At 40.5% G+C, this 17467-nt stretch overlaps 1 pseudogene across 2 annotated transcripts; it reads right to left on the bottom strand.

The window, feature by feature from the left end:
* Positions 1-14691: 14691 nt before the first annotated feature.
* LOC147633702 (F-box/WD-40 repeat-containing protein At5g21040 pseudogene) lies at positions 14692-17061 on the bottom strand (annotated as a pseudogene). 2 transcript variants are annotated; one of them, XR_015266898.1, is made up of 2 exons: positions 16745-17061; positions 14692-16621 (listed from the first exon to the last, which is right to left on the bottom strand). The product of XR_015266898.1 is annotated as an F-box/WD-40 repeat-containing protein At5g21040 pseudogene, transcript variant X1 (transcript). The 2 variants fall into 2 exon arrangements; XR_015266899.1 differs by having other exon boundaries at positions 16838-17061.
* Positions 17062-17467: the final 406 nt, after the last annotated feature.

Raw genomic sequence — 17467 nt, 5'->3', positions numbered from 1 at the left:
TTACAGTCTCTTAAGATTTGCGAGGTCATCCAGGAATGTATTTGAAAAAATTAACTTGTACTTTTTTAATATTTCTACAAGGATGGCTACACCCTGCACTCCAATCTCATGCCATATGACCCCTTCAAAGCCAATCCCTGAATAAATTTGCATTTGTTGCGTTGCCATTGAAATTGTTATTCAAACAAAATAGAGTACTTTGTAAATATCAAGAAGATAGGGAAAGTAATTATTACATACTTTTAGGAATCCTTTAACCTCTATAAATTGCCATCAATCAAGATATCTAAAATTTATACTTTGTGGTCATTTGGCAAACGAGCTAGTTGTGGTCATTTGGCAAACGAGCTAGTTGTTGCTAAGATGTATAGCCTATCCTCTGTGTCAAACAATCCAGTTTCTTATCCCAATCAACTTGCACTAGTCATCTGCTGCAACACAACACCAAAATTAAACCGCAACATTAAAACCATAAAATGTTATTGCCTACAAAATAGACAGAGGAAATAGTGTAGGATTTCTTACTCAAAGAAACCTTCCCCTTGTGCAGGGTTTGCAATCACTGCCAGCCGCCTTGTAGCATGCCTCCACTTTCTTTCATCTTTATAAAATGTCGTTCTCCATTTCTGTGTTCAAACTCTTGTGCAAGCAAACTATTTACTAGGGGGTCAATATCTTGGGGGGCTACGAGGTACTTATCCTATTATTCACAAATTACAATACATTAGTAGATGATATGCAAATGTTAATCATATATTGCAAGTGTCTAAATATTGAAGGTTTACCTAGAATACTATTTGGTAAAGTTCCGAAAGCTTGCAGCTATACCAAGATGGGTGGCCCTTTTTTTATGTGTCAAGGCATGCTTATCTATCCATGCCTTGTTCATCTCTCTAGTGTGCTTCATAATTGTTTCTTTGTTTGCCAGCCGAAGTGCCCTAATGAGGCACACTTTGTCCACAAGGGAAGAAGAAACATAGCCCACTTCATTCATCCTATGGCAACACAAAATTTAAGGTCATGTGATGAAAGATTGAAACATAGTACGTCAAATATTCCTAATTTAAAGAGTTTTAAAACATATATTCTCTTACCTTTTAAGCAAGATATCACTATGAGAACCTCCCCCTCGCTATCCTCATTGAGTTCAATAAGGATAGCATCAACACACAAGGATGTCTTGATGTGCAACATTCTTGAATGCTATAGTTAGTGCAAATCTAATTAGTCCCAAAACTATTTTATAAAACAAAAGACTGCATTCAAAAAGTAGGTAATTCAAGTAGACTCACATTTATTAATCTCTTCCATCCATGCCGCCACAACTCAATAATTTCTGTCCCACACATACAACATCTTGTTGCTCATGAATTCCCACTCCATGCCTTTGATCATATTCTCGAACTCCTCATTTTTCAATCGCCAGATGTCATCCCATGCAATAACATTATCTTGAGTCACTTCTCTAACAGGATTATGGGATGAGGAGATGGAGCAAATGAACCTGCATCTATCGGCAACATAGCCATTCGTATAAAATTCCCTTGCCAGCTTCTTGTACCTAAACTGCACTGTTCATATAGAGGAGTTAGGCACAAGTTTGCCCAGGGGAATAGGTGGCAAAGGAGTGGATTTCACCACGTGCAATGCACACACACACACACACACACACATTATGCTTGGTAATACAAAAGATACTTTATGTAAGATTTGGTAAAAAGTGGTTGACAATTACCTTCACTCTGTTAAGACTATCTTGTAGGACTTCTAAACCATGAGTCACCATGAAACCCTCTTCATTCTCGCCTTCTTTTCAATTCCCTCATCTACCTCTCCTACTTTCTTAGTTTCTTTAATGGTTTTTGAAAAAGCACGTTTCTTTGAAGACTTAGCAACTCAACTTGGATTCCTTCGAGGAGGACTTCAATCATCATCTTCCTCTTGCGCTTTCTTCCTCTTCTTGGTACTTGTCACTTCTTGGCTTGCATGCCTGGTAGGTGTGCTCTTTACATGTTTTTACACTTTGGATGTGGGATTTCCTTTGATGTGTTTATAAAAATCTAAACACATCGACATATACAAGATAGATTGCTCTCAAAAAATCACTAAAAAAGAGCATAATTGGAAAGGTGGAGAGAGATAAAATAAGACTTACATAATCTCTGGCTGGCCACATAATGATGTATCTTTTGGTTTGATTTAACTTTTTGATATCACCATCTTCGAGGGGAAAAGGAAGAGGAACTTCTCCCACTTCAACATCTTCTATCGACATGCCAACATGACCAAGCGGCAAAGCAATTCCATGGACAGTATCCACAGTGGGGCTACATGCAAAACAGGTCCCAGTAGCTACCTTGGTATCACTGAACATCAAGGAAACCTGTGTACCTCTTTGGAATTGGGGAGATGCCATGAGGACGAAGCAGTAGGAGTAGCAGGAGAAGAAGGAGATTGAACAAGGAAGAAAGAGTCCTAAAAGATATAAGAAAGCAAAAAATAAAAATAGAGCAAAAAAGTAATATATATAAATAGAGGAGATATAAATAGAGAAAAAAGATTAAATTAAAAAAATTAGAGTTTTGAAAGAAGAGAAAGAAGGAAGAAACAAAGAAGAAGAGAGGAAAGAGAAGAAACAATGAATAAAAGAGGAGAGAAAAAGGAATAGAGAGAGAGAGAGAGAGAGAGAGAGAGAGAGAGAGAGAGGGAGAGGGAGAGGGCTTTTCTTTTAGGGTTTAGGGAGGGAGAGAGTTTGTGAGAGAGAAGGAGAGGGGGCTATCCTTTTATGGGGGAGAGGTGAGAGTTTTGTTTTTAAGGAGGGGAGGGGACTTTTTTCTATTAGGAGGGGAGAGGGCTGTCGCGTTTTGCTTTAGGGGGAGGGAGACAGGGAGAGAGAGAGAGAGAGAGAGAGAGAGAGAGAGGGGAGAGGGATGCCACGTTTAGCTTTAGGGGGGGAGGGAGAGTGGCTGTCGCATTACAGGGGGGCGCGTTGCTGGGGGGGAGGGCTACAGGAGTGGCTGTCGCATTACAGGGGGGCGCGTTGCTGGGGGGGGAGGGTGCGTGCACCCTCCACTCACCCTTTTTGTTGGGGGGAGACCGTCGCCCTTAGTGTCCCACCCCCCCCACCAACTAGGGTGATGGTTTCCCTTCGTTATTGGTGGGGGGGAAGGGGGTCCCCAACTAAGGGCAATCGTCCCCTCCTCCGCTCCCCCCCGCCCACTTAAAGGAAATGGTCGCCCTTAAGTGGGTGGTTTGGGGGAGGAGGGGGGGTGCCCTTAGTGGGAGCGACCCCGCCCCCCACCCACTTAAGGGCGACGGTCACCCTTACGTGGGTGGTCGCCCTTAGTGGGCGACCCCGCCCCCCCACTTAAGGGTGATGGTCACCCTTAAGTTGGTGGGGGGGGAGGGGGGGTTCACCAACTAAGGGTGACCCCCCCCCCACACACACACACACCCACTTAAGGAAGACTATCGCCCTTAAGTGGGTTTAGGGGGGGGGGTCGCCCTTAGTGGGAGACCCCCCCACCCACTTAAGGGCGACCCACCACCCACTTAAGAGCGATCATAGCCCTTAAGTGGGTGGGGGAGGGTCACCAACTATGGGCGATCCCTCCATTCCCAACCAACTAAGGGCAACTGGACCTTAGTGGGTGGGGGGGTTCACCAACTAAGGGCGACCCCTCACGTTGAACCATGACTCACTAAGGGCGCGACCCCCCCCACCAACTAATACTTCTCTCTCTCTCTCTCTCTCTCTCTCTCTCTCTCTCTCTCTCTCTCAATTAATTTATCAATCACACGTATGATGCTATTGTCCAGCATCGACGCCATGGGGTGATTGAAGGTCATTATTCTTATATGACATTGCATATGCATTCTCTTATGCTAGGATGTTGTGCCTAAACTACCCACTCTTTCCAAGCAATGCCTAACCACCCACTCTTTTCAAGCACATCTTTACTTGGGGTTGAAATCAATTGCTTAAGAACTATACAATACAAGGATGTACTCTTTACTTGAAATAAAAATGGATGGAATCATGAAAAGAGATGGCATAAAGGTTATAGCTTAAATTCGGATCACAACAGAGATATAAAGGTTATTTAATCATTATATGAGAGTTAGTTATGGAATAATCATTATATGGGAGTTAGTTATGGAATAATCATTAAATGAGAGTTAGTTATGTAGGCATCTATTATATAGTATAATTATTGAAAATAAATTTTAGATTTTATGTATTAATGACATTATTTATAATGATCATTTTTTTAAAAATGATTATATTTTTAATTTTTTTTTCTAATATGTATAGAATTCGTGTTTAGATTTTGAATACGTTGTCATCAGTTTGTTGTGTGTTTGTGAGTGTGTTTGTGAGCTGGTTTTCTAAGAGCTTCTGTGTTTATGAGCTGGTTTTCTGAGAGCTTTTCTTGCTATGGAGAACACTTCTTTTCACATTTTTGTGGGAGGTTTGGAGAGTGATCCTATTGTTAAAACTATACAGGGTCGTTTTTATATTACTAAAGTTGATGATTTTGATGGAATATTATGTCCTCACTTTGGATTGAAAGTTTTTGCAATTAAACCACAAGATGATGGTGTAGATAATCTTATACCTACCCAGTCAGCTAGACCCCGCTGCATATGTTCATTCCATTCATTTACTTTTTTAAATAAAAAAGGATAGCCATGCATCTACTTTTCTAAATTTAGTGGATAACCATGTAAAGCACCTTTTTGCTTTTTACTTTGTGTATCTATAAATTTGACCCCTGCCTCTTACTCTAATCCTCACTTCCAAATCTTGTTGCCTCCCTCTCTCCTCTTGTTGCCTCCCTCCCTCTCTCATTGTATTTCTCTCCCTCACTATCGTGCTCTTCCTTACAACCCTCACTACCATCAACTAACCTTTGTTCATCTCTAATGGCTTCTTCTAATGGTCCTAGCTATACTTTGAAGGAAACCCTATGAAGGGTTTGTAAAGATTTATGCAACAAAACGGGCAGAGATGCGACATAACATCTCAGAATCATGACAAAGGCTCGTAATCTTTGGACGAAGATGCTAGCGGATGAGCCTTGATTCTAGAGATTTGTTCATGTGGAACATGAAGATTGGAAGCGCCATTGCTAGTTGGAAAAGTTTTGGATATATTTCCAAAGAGACGGAGGAGCCCTTATAAGAGGAGTTAAAGAATAGAGCAACCCAAAAAAGTGCATAGGTGTAGGATCCATAGGTAGTTATGGTATGTTTTTAATTTTAAACAATGTTAGATTGCAGCAACCCATGTAATAACCTTTTTTGGAATAAAGTGGTCTCAACTATAGATCGCCTTGTCTTTTGTATTAATTGCCTTGGCAAATTTTGGGTTTGTTGTTGTTTTGATTAATTATGTCCAGTTCTCAGTTTATTGTATGTTTTGAAAAACAGTTATGATAGAAGAGTTGTATTTAGAAGGTGTATGTGAATAAACTTGGTTTTATCTGTAATTGAAAGCGGTATTTTTTGATCCTAAGGATGTAATGTTGTCATGTTCTTATCTCTCTCGCTCCCTCTTCCTCTCAAATAATTAGACCATGATCACAATCATAATTGAAAAAATATTGACCTTAATAAATTTACATTCTTCATTACTTCTTACACAAGGCATAGTAGATATCTTGCCTCTAGAATGAAATTATTCACCTTGTTAATTGTACTCATATGCAATGATATGCCATCGTGAAATACAAATACGAGAAGGGAAAAATCCCTATGAAGCATACTAAATATAGTAGAGGTGAAATTGAAATATTGGAAGATGACTTAATGGCACATGAGCTAATGGCTCACCTTCTAGGAGAATTGAACTATGACAGCTTCATCACAAATGCTAGTCAAAACACAAGGGTCTTCTTATAATGCCTGAATGATAGATAGAGAGATTACTCCATAAGATTATTATTAGACCCACTAATTGAATCCACATTATGTTTTATAACACACAATAGGAAAAGAAAATTCCACGCACAAAGAACTTTGCAACCCTAAACAAATGGATGAATAGAGTGTGAGAGAGCTCACGATTCATATCTCTATATTATATAAAGCGGAAGAGTTCCATGAAGCTGCCATGTGGCAAGAATTTAGAGGTTCGGGAGGCAATTTGGAGGTTTAAGGAGAGGTAGGATCCTTTTACTTTAAGAATTTGAAAAATATCAAGTTGGGAATTATACAAGTGCGAAGCAGGGGTTAGCCCACTAGTACTAATAAAGAATGTGACAAAAAGACAAATTTGAAAATTTCCACATTTGTAGAGTGTGTCAACATCAGCAGAGTCGAAATTTCCACATTCATCAAGTGTGTTATAAGTAGAGTGGAAATCTAGCTTTTGAAATTTTCAAGATTGAAGGGAGCCCTACAAAATATAATAATCAAAATTTGGATTAAAGTGAATATATTAAGTGAAGAAGGACAATAGTTTTTAATACCACTGCATCATGCATAGACCCACATACATACATGCATGCATGCATGCATGTATACATACATACTGTTGCATTATGCGCGGAAGCCTTGCTGTATTGATCCATAGCCCTAAGCCTGATTAAGAACAAGATGTTGAAAAAACATGATTAAGATAGAGGAGAGAAGAGAGATAGAGAGTATTTGGTGTCAAGGTTTTCTCGTATTATGGTACAAAAAGGTGACTTAAAAGTTTGCACATATTCTCGGCCCTTGGTCTACCCACCAATAGGGTGACCTTTGGCCTGTTACATGCTTCTACTATCTATTTACTACTTCAAAAGGTGATTCATGATAATGCAAATGATGACTTGTGCTTATATACATTGATGGGCTATAGGTCGGTCGACCGTTTGAGTTGTTGTCCGCCAGTCTTGGAGAAACCAAAAATATGGAAATTGCTGTATGGTCAACCTGCACGGAAGTTGGTTGACCGGGTCCTCATGTCCTAATGTGCATCCCATATGTGCATACATTGATATCGACTTGCTACCACCACTGGTGTAGATGCTCTATGCTAAGCCTTTAATGTTATCGTAAACAAGTATTATGCTATTCATGCTGAGGTTTATGCAATGGCATGGGTGTTCACGTGACACATACATACATACATTCATACATACATACATATATATATATATATATATATATATATATGATGAAAGATTAATTTTGCTTCTTTTAATGAGGCAAAAGATATATATGCACATTAACACACACAGACACACATGTATGTATATAAACATGTATGCATACAATACATTATATATATATATATATAGGGTCTACCATGTGTTACTTTCTAATGAAATGCTACTTTTGCTTCTCTTGATGAAGAAAATGATATACATACACATAAACATTTACATATACATATATATACACATACATGTATGCATATATGTATGTATGCATGCACATAATACATAAATTTCTCCATTGGCATCCCATAAATAAGTACTCAACTCTTCAAAGTTCAACTCCTCAAGATACACCACATCGTAAATCATCCGCAATGATTGGAGCCATCCTTGCTAGGCCTTATTGGAGTTTCAGCTTTTATGTGATGGCAACACTCCAAGAGAAACATGCACTAGGGCTAATATCCTATGCCTTGTCGACAATATATAGACATAAGCAAGCAGTGCTTGAGCAATAAACTGATTGGTTCAAATTACCTTCATTCTTTTTCTACTAAGTATCAATACTTTTTTATTTCTTATTATCTTTTATAGCTCTATGTACACCTCTCCTATTAATTACCCAACCTTGGCAAGATCAATATCTAGACTTTGAAGTCCTAAAATTGTTTCAAATTAAACTCTTCTAATGTTTTAAAGAGAAAAGAGAACTATGAACTCATGATTGCAGGTTTTTAATTAACAACCAATCGCGCCGCTAGGCTACATGTCCCTTCATGATACATAAAGGGGTACTCTTCTAGACCTCACGTAGTAGCGTAGTGTGTACCTCACACTATCCAAATGTAGCTTTTGAAGAACCTATATAAAATGGCTCTCCAACCGAATTGTGTAGTTTATGTCTGGCCTGGTGATCATCATGTAGATCAACTGCCCACTATCTTCCTGTGCATTCTCCAAAATCTCACCTATGTTTGCACTTAGCTTGCCATTTTGATCCAATGGTACAAAAATGGGATTACAAGCAACCATACCATATTTGGACAACATGCCCAATGCTGCATACTGTCTCTGCCATATGCCCTCAAGCGTCCTGATGATCTTAATGCCAAGAAAGTATCTCAAGTCACTCAAATCTTTCATGTCAAAATTCTTCTTGAGAATACCTTTTACATTCTCATCATCCTCTTCATTGTCATCCCCAAAAATCAAGGCATCCACATAGATGGTGTTGTGACCACAATCCCCTTATCACTCTTTTACATATAGAGTGAATGATCAACATCTGCCATATGAAAGCTAATGGTGATAAGATATTGTACAATCTTATCATGCCATGCTCTTGGTGCCTGCTTCAAGCCATATAAGGCTTTAGGGAGCTTGCACACATAGTCTGGGTGGTGGTCCAAATATACTTCTTCTTATAACTTACGATGCAAGAACGCATTCTTTACATCCATCTAATATGTTCCAACCTTTTGACATAGCCACCGTTGTAGTAACAACTCTCACGGTTTCCATCTTGGCAAAGGGATTGAATGTCTCCTCATAATCAATGCCAAAGGTCTGAGCACAACCTTTGGTAAACCAACCTCACCGTGTACCTACTAATGAGTTGTTCTTCACTTTGTAGACCCACTTACATCTAATGGCCTTTTTACCATTAGACAAAGGCACCAATTCCCATGTCTTATTTGTATCCAATGCAACCATTTCTTCATCTATGGCTTTCTTCCAATGTACATCCCTAATAGAATCCTCAAAACATATGGGTTCAATTTTCTGCACAACCTTTTCCATGTAACCATAATGGCTGCATAACCATCATAATGTCAATCTTTGAATAGGGTTTTTGACCCTACCCAACCTGTATGGTCCTAGATCTATCCATGGTGTCCTTGCGGTTGCCTTAGCCTTTCTTACACTAGTGTCCTAATATAGCTGGAATCCCAAACTCCTCATCATCAGGGCTCTGCTCTGAGCCACTAGACTCTCTATTAACATATGAATGCCCTATTGAAATGTCAAGCATACCAAGAGACTCATTAACCTTCTCTTTCTCTTTATGTGATGCACTTACTAAACCTACAAGACTGATTTTTTGATGCAGCCTGCCACTCCATGGTCTATTAATAGACCCACTGATAGAGGGCAATGATTGTGATCCCTTCTTAGCCATTGACTGGATCAAGAGAGCCCTCCATCAGTATACGAGCAACCTCTTCAATGTGCCTATTCTTCCTCTCATCAGCAACACCATTTTGCTGCGAAGTGTACTTACATGTGAATTGCCTCTGAATTCCATGCTTTCTCAAGTACTCATTGAACTCATTGGAGAAGTCCTCTCCCCCTCCATCCGTCCTTACGCACTTAATGTGTGAAAACAACATTTTACCCAGCCCTAAAAAGGGGATTTTTTCTAGGATTTTTGGTTTTATTTAGGGATTTTATGTCTTTGCTGCTGCTGGTGGCCGACAGCCTTTAGGCTGTCCAACCAGCAGTCCCCCACTATATATATAGCCTTGCCTCATTATTCACCATGGTGTACCATCATTGATCATATCTGGTACCACTTCATATGCTTGATTCTGGGCTCTACACCACATAGCTTCATCATCTTCGCTTGACAAGATAGCACCTCAATGTTTTCTCATCTGGCCTCATCACATGACAACAGCCCACTCTCTGCTCTACAGGCCACACCGTGGGACAGTAGCCCTCTACTACACTCAGTGCTTACATCAACGTTTTACCTCTACATTCACATCAGCACTCACATCAGTACATTCAATGCTTACATCAGCAATTCATCAGCATTTTACTTCAGCATACACATCAGCACTTCATCAGCATTTTACATCAGCATACATTAGCACTTCATCAGTGTTTTACATCAGCATACATCAACGCTTACATGAGCAGTTTACATCAGCATACATCAGTGCTTACATCAATGTTTTACATTAACATACATCAGCTCTTATAAGCATCAGCACATCATCAGTGTTTACATTAGCGCTTACATTAGCATATCAGCATTTTATCCAGCTCATGGGACATTAGCTCTCTCTATTATACATAGAGCACTTCAAGTTTTTTCTTCAGCTCTCACCATTGGGACCACAGCCCACTCTCTGCTACATCACACCATCAGGATGGCAACCCACCCTCTACTTATCTTCACCATTGACACCACCTCAGGTACGAGCACCTGTGTCACCAGAGCTTGCACCACTCGGGACGACAACCCTCTTTGTACCCTTACCACCTTAGGTACGCAACACCCGTGTCACCAGAGCTTGCACCACTCAGGATAATAACCCTCTCTGCTCCTCACCACCCCTTAGGTATGCAACACCCTTGTCACTAGAGCTTACACCCCTCAGGTATGCAACACCCTTGTCACTAGAGCTTACACCCCTCAGGTACACGCAACACCCTTGTCATTAGATCCTACACCCTTTAGGTCTTGCAGCACTCTTGTCATCAGAGCTTGCACCACCACCACTCGGGATGGTAGCCCTCTCTACTCTTCATCTACCACCTCAGGTATAACAGCACCCTTGTCACCAGAGCCTGTATCGCCTCAACTTTCGCTACCACTACCACCTCAGAGTGCCTCTGCTTCCACCGATGCAAGCCTTTGACATCGACTACCTCTCGGAGTGCTTTACCTCACATCAACGCGAGCCTTCGTCATCGACCATGCTTTTGACATCGACTACCTCTCGGAGTGCTTTACCTCACATCAACGCGAGCCTTCGTCATCGACCATGCTTCAGCTCCGACATCATCTCTGCTTCTACACTGGTCTTTCTACTCAGAGTCACCTCACATTAGTGGGCTCTTGTACATATGTTCACTCACCATTATATATAGACTCACTCACATATTTCATGCTGTGTTGTTTTACTCTGATCTCTCGTACATCTGGTCCTTTCGTCCTTTTGCCCTCACACTTAACCTGCAAACCTATTTGCTTTTCGGCCAACATTCTAAAATTCTGAACGTGAGTAAACACTTCACTTTTCTCTTACACCTTCCTTGTGTGGTCATCAATGAAAGATACATAGTAACAACATCCTCCCATTGATGCCATCTTTGTCAGCCCCCATATATCTGAGTGCACCACATCAAGTGCTCTCTTACTTACATTGCTGTCATGCGAAACCACACTCTTTGTTTTCTTTCCAAACTGACATGCTTCACATACTTTATGTATTCCATCCACCTTAAACTATGGCAAACCTATAGCAATTTCTGAATTCTGTATAGACTTTAATCGCGGCGGCGCTGCTCATTCACATGAGCAATATGTTTGTGCTAGATATCTATATTAGCCACAACACCTACACCTTGTGCAAACATAGTATCTGTCACCTCAGTTATACTTACATCCAAAGTAAACATTTTGCCCACTCTTTTGCCATTTGTAACCAAACGACATTTATTGTTGAAGTTCTCAACATAGCATTCCTCAAGGTTAAAGCGTACATGCAAACCCTGCTCAATCATTTGCCTACAAACAGAAACAAAATTCTTTGCTATGTTAGGCATATAAAGTATATCAGTCAAGTACCTCATCTTACCATCTTGCATAGCCATTGGCACATTCCCAATGTGAGCAATAGGATAAGCTATGCGATCCCCTATCTCTACATAACTTGATTTTTCTAGATTTTTGACATCTCTAAACCATTACCATGATAGGTCTTGTGGTTAGAGGCTCCTGAATCCAGATACCATACATCATCAGCATTTGTTGCATCTGTGGTCACCGAACTCAACATGTGTTGCATGATAAATAAATGCTTGTACTATCTTCAGCTTGCTTGCTTGAAGATGCATAATTGTTTTACTGTAACGTACCACTTTTTATGCCACTCTGCTTCTTCCGACATTCTACTATACAAAGTGACCTGGTTTGTCACAATAAAAGTAATCCTTTGAACCTAATCGCGATTGCTATCTTTGCTAATTGCCTCGACCTCTCTGGTTCCCCCTGCCTTGAGACTGGCCTCTTCCACTTGTGTGTGTTTGTCACAATAAAAGTAATCCTTTGAACCTAATCCCGATTGATGTCTTTGCTAATTGCCTCAACCTCTCTGGCTCCCTCTGCCTTGAAAAGACTGGCCTCTTCCACTTGTGTGTGTTTGCTGCTGCTGCTGATGCGAATCATTGAACTGTGTGTTGTCCATAATTCTGATTTCCAAAATGGCCGCCACCTTGGCCTCGAGTGTGACCACTATCTCTACTTGAATTTTAGTAGAAGGCTTGTTCTAAAGTGTTCTTGCTTAGAAGAGTCTTCACTGAAAGACTTCTCTTCTACGATTAACATAGATACCAAATTTCAAAAGTTGGGAACATTCTCTCTTATAACAATAGAGGTATTGAATGGCTTGTATTCGTTGCCAAGCGTATTCAAACATACGCTCACACCAAGGCGTCATCTTTTATTGAGACATTAATAGATCCCAGGGATTCGATAATACCTTTAATCTTCAATTCATACTCATTGACACGTTCTTCTTCTCCACTGTATGCAGCTCATGTTTTAGCTGCAACTTCCTCGCTTTTGTGTTTGTCTAGACTATCTTCACCAAGCTTTGCCATGCAACTACTGGAGTGTTGACATCCTGTATTATGCCCTATCATAGTATCTCTCACACTGATTGAAAGCCAATACATAACTTTCCTTGCACCTTGGTTCTAGTCTTTGAACACCTTTATCTCTACTGGAGTAGTGTTCGCTTCAAGAAATTTCAGAGGCCCTTTATTATCTCTTTCAATATAGTCCCAAAATTCTTTTTCCATCAGGAAATTGGTTATTCTAAACTTTCATGAACACAGAAGTTGTTCTTGTTAAGCTTTCCACTAACAATTTGATTGATGTTGTCAGATATCTTTACTTGTAACAACCAAAAATCGACAAACAGACAATTTCTGTATGCAACCTCTAACACAACAGTATCTACTATAACTCCTGTAAAGCGGTACTTCTGTACAATCTATATTTCACAACACATGACCAGAGTATACGTACATACACCCACAATCAGTAATACAAATACAATCACTGTTTGCACATCTAAAATGCACTACTGCATTGTAATAACCAGAGTTTAGACAGAGACAATGTCAAACTAAAACTTCTTAGAAGTGCTCGAAAACACCTTGTAGTGGACCAAACAGAGGCCAAAACACACCTGAAATGTAAATATGACTGTAAAATTTCAATACAAGGTACTACGCACAATATAGGTACCTTTGCACCTGTGAAGACAACTCCTCAATCGGAGATATGTAGCTCCCAGAGCTACCCAAGGGATATCGTATTAAGACAAGAAGAGAAAGAGATGATGATGCTCGTACCTGTGTATCACTTCCTTTGACTTTACAGCTTCCTTTGCTTGGCCACTCAGCTCCTTAGCCTGAACCAAGCTCTGATACTATGAAAAGATTGAAAGAAGAGAAAGAGCTTGAGCTCTTGCAAGCACACATACACTCTCACAACAATGTCGAGGACACACACAAAGATGGAAGGCTAAAATCTTCTTCTTCTTGTTACTCTCAAAAGAGATTTACAAAAAATAAATGAAAAACCAACATAAGTACTAGAGTACTACGTACAAGCGGTCCATAATGTACACACACTACTAAGTAGGTGATCTGACAAGATAAGTATGCCATAACTTGATTGGACTAGGTAAGTGTAGTCCAACTGTAGAATTACTGACGAAGATATGTCGTGTCAACTACTAAACGCAACAGTGGTGTAAAGGTGAAACAATCACTCGAACAAGTCGTGTCAACTCGTGTTGAGCTTGACATCTCAACAGCTTATACCATTCATTTGCATTGATAAAGGTAATGCCATCTTTCTACTCATAAGAACGTATAATATCATTGTTGAGTAATTATTCCACCAAGAGCAAACCTCATAAATGAGTAATTAGTCAAACTATATCCGTCTTTGACAAATGCAAACCATTTGATCAACAATGAAAGATATCCAATACATGCAAGAATGATTGATTTAAGCCACAACCACATGATGTATTCACACATAACTTATAACAACTCCAAAACATTCATTTCATACCCATCTAGTAGGGTGTGCTTTTCAATAAATAAAAACTTGCCACATTAGAAAAGAAAAAAGAATATATATACTGCTCCTTGTCCTGTCGTTTGCAAGTGTTTAGTCCTTGTAAAAACCCACATCAAAAAGGGAAAGGCATTGTGTAGTGAATTTGACCTCTAGACTCTCTTTTTGTAACTTAATTCAAATCTTAAATACAGTTTAGAGTGCCAAAGCTTTGTTTCTCATAATGGAAAATGGCAGAGGTACTAAACATTATGATGTGTTTTGGTAACATGTTTCATAAAATGCCTAGCAACTATTGTAAGACTCTGGTTCAGTGCATCAAAAATATTAATGTGATCACCTTAGTGAAGGCTGAATGGAGAGCTTCAATCAGAAATGCCATAACCAAGGAGTCAAAGATTGTCTCCCTTAAATAGAGATTAAACTGCACATTGCAGTTTTTTTAAAAATCTTAATATCTGGAATAAATACGACATTATAAAATGGGGCTCTTTAACTGCTGTGAAGAGGAGGAGAGGGCCAGAGATAAATAAAAAGGAGTGGCCTATCCACACTGGCCCATTCAGGTTAAGCTTACAAAAAAAAAATGTGGATCTACCCGCAAAGCATCAGACCATCTACTCACATCAAATAAAATAAAACCAAACATAGAGTTTCCAAATTTGTTTTGCCACCCTCTAAGCCTTCAGCTTAATACCCCTCCTCTGCCACACTGAAGCTTTCTCTATGGTAGCATCCTTCTTTGCAGTTATATTACACACCCCATTATCCTGCTTACCTTTGTGTTGAGCTTGCTTTCGCTTCAAACGCTGATCAAGCCGAACAGTTCGGTATGCCTGCACCCGTTGCTCTATCTCGAGAGCATGGGAGAAATCCCACTCTCTCACTATCTGTTCCTCTCCTGCACTCACTATCCTATCCACTCCAACATCCACAGAATAAAAGATTTGATTAGAACCAAACAGCATGCGCTGTGGTGGCTCAGCATCTGTAGACACCACTGCCCGTGGCACCCAACTGTGCTTTGCCTTGCCACTTGAATATCCACCTCCTAGCCTTCCATGATCACTGGTTCTCTTCATTATCTTCCTGGCATCCATCATTGCAAGTGATCCATCCCCTGAGGCCGAAACAAGCCATGGGTCTTCAAAAGCCAAGGCATACACAGGTCCAGAATGAGGTTGCCAATAGGCAACCGGTTCACTGCTTGGACTGTCATGTGCATTTGCAGTTCCTGCTGAGCATCTTCTGTGCAATGCCTTGTCTTCGTACATGCGTATGATCCCATCCTCACCACCAGAAAACACAAAATGCCCTGACCTGTTACATTCCACTGCATAAGCTTGGCCACTGTGTGCGCCTGTTCTGACTCGCAGACACTTGCCTGTCTCAACATCCCAGCTGTACACATCACTACCTGAAGTTGTGACCAGTCTCTGGCTCCTAAGAGAAACTGCCCAAACCCAATCCCTATGATTCAATGTTCTGATGCACACCAATGTATCACGATCCCAAACCTTTACTGTCATGTCCCATGAGCCGCTGCAGATTCTCGTCTCATCCAAACCCAGACTTGTGATCGGCCCATCATGTCCAGAGAGTACTATGTCTGAAGCGCCTTGAACCACACCTGCGACATCAAATACATGAAAAAGATCTGGCACTGCTCTCCAGACTCTGACTTTAGCATCTGTCCCCCCCACCACCAGCATTTTCATGTCTACTGCTATAGCCCGCACGGTGTTGCCAAGCGGTCGTGACCAAGTAACTGGTAAACATTCTTCCAGATCCCATATCCTGAGAATAGAATCATATCCAGCTGTAAAAATGAGGTTCGCCGGTGAGAGCAGGCGGACACACCGAACAGCTTTGGTATGGCCGTTCATCATGTTGGTCTGAAATCTGCCCAAAAATGCTTTGCTTCTGGCTTCTCTAGCAACATACAAATCCCTCCATGTCTTTTGAGAGAGCACAGAAGATGCATCCTTGGATGTGCTAGGAGCCAGGCTTCCCCATCTCTCACAATAAAAATCCTTCCACCCGTGACTGTCGGACGACAATCCACGGAAAAGGGAGCAAACACAAGAAATCACACTGAGTTCTCGGGCATCCAAATGCTTGAAAACCTCCGCAATAAGGGCTGGCGGAAGGTCCAAGAAAGCAGTCCCAGAGGCAGACACGCTCCTGGCCATGGTACCATGTCCAGGACCATGTGAAGTCACGGTGTCACCTGCACCAGGGCTTGAAGAGCTACAAATACCTGAAAGCTTTGTTGTTGCCACATGAGAAGGTGCGACTTCATACCACGCATCATCAGCTACACCGCCAGATCGATGCAAAGACCTCCATTGCAATGCCATGTAACCTAAAATGTACAAGGCAAACCCTTTGTGATGAGAAACAATTGATGAAAGGCCTTTCCTTGATTAGGGGAAAATTTCGTTTGTGAATTGTATGAAAACACTGTCCTTGATGAGGAAAAACAGACCTGACCCCTGACTCTGTGCCCTTTACTTGATACCCTTAGCTTATTAAACTCACAGAAACTCTATCCTTTTTTACAGGAAACTGTAGAGAAGACCTCAGGATATGCGGACTGAAATCGTGTATTCGCAGAGAGAAGACCTCCGAATATGGGCTGAAAGAATCCCCCACGCAATTGAAGAAAACCTACACTAAACAAGCACCAGGTTTAATGTTAACCCTAATTTCAAAGATTACAGGGCGACCCTTTCAGAGTCCTATTTTTTTCGCAAAGAATTTTCTGTCTCTGTATCACGCTACGTATATAACTATCTCTTATTTTTTTTATAGCGAGGTTTTCAAGACCCACAACGTCGTATGTATGCGTATATATATATACATAAATACATACATACATGTTTGTCTATAGAGAGAGAGGAGAGAGAGAGAGAGAGAGAGAGAGGCCACTTCACCGTCCACCATTTATGGAGTTTGACACTCTACAATCCATGAAGACCCTTTCAGAGTCCTATTCATTTCGCAAAGAATTTTCTAGCTCTATATCACGCTACTTATCTAGCTATATGTAGTGATCTTTTATTTTTGTTATAGCAAGGTTTTCAAGACATATATATACATACATACATGTGTGTCTATATATATATGTATATATATATATAGAGAGAGAGAGAGAGAGATTTTGCTCCTCTTATAAAGTAAAGACCTCCACATTTCATACTTAAGTTTA

This window comes from Cibotium barometz, chromosome 11, assembly GCF_041138505.1.
Source record: "Cibotium barometz isolate CiBa-2024 chromosome 11, ASM4113850v1, whole genome shotgun sequence".
NCBI lineage: Eukaryota > Viridiplantae > Streptophyta > Polypodiopsida > Cyatheales > Cibotiaceae > Cibotium > Cibotium barometz.
The sequence above is the reverse complement of the archived record's forward strand: the minus strand, read 5'-3'. Positions and strand labels throughout refer to the sequence as shown.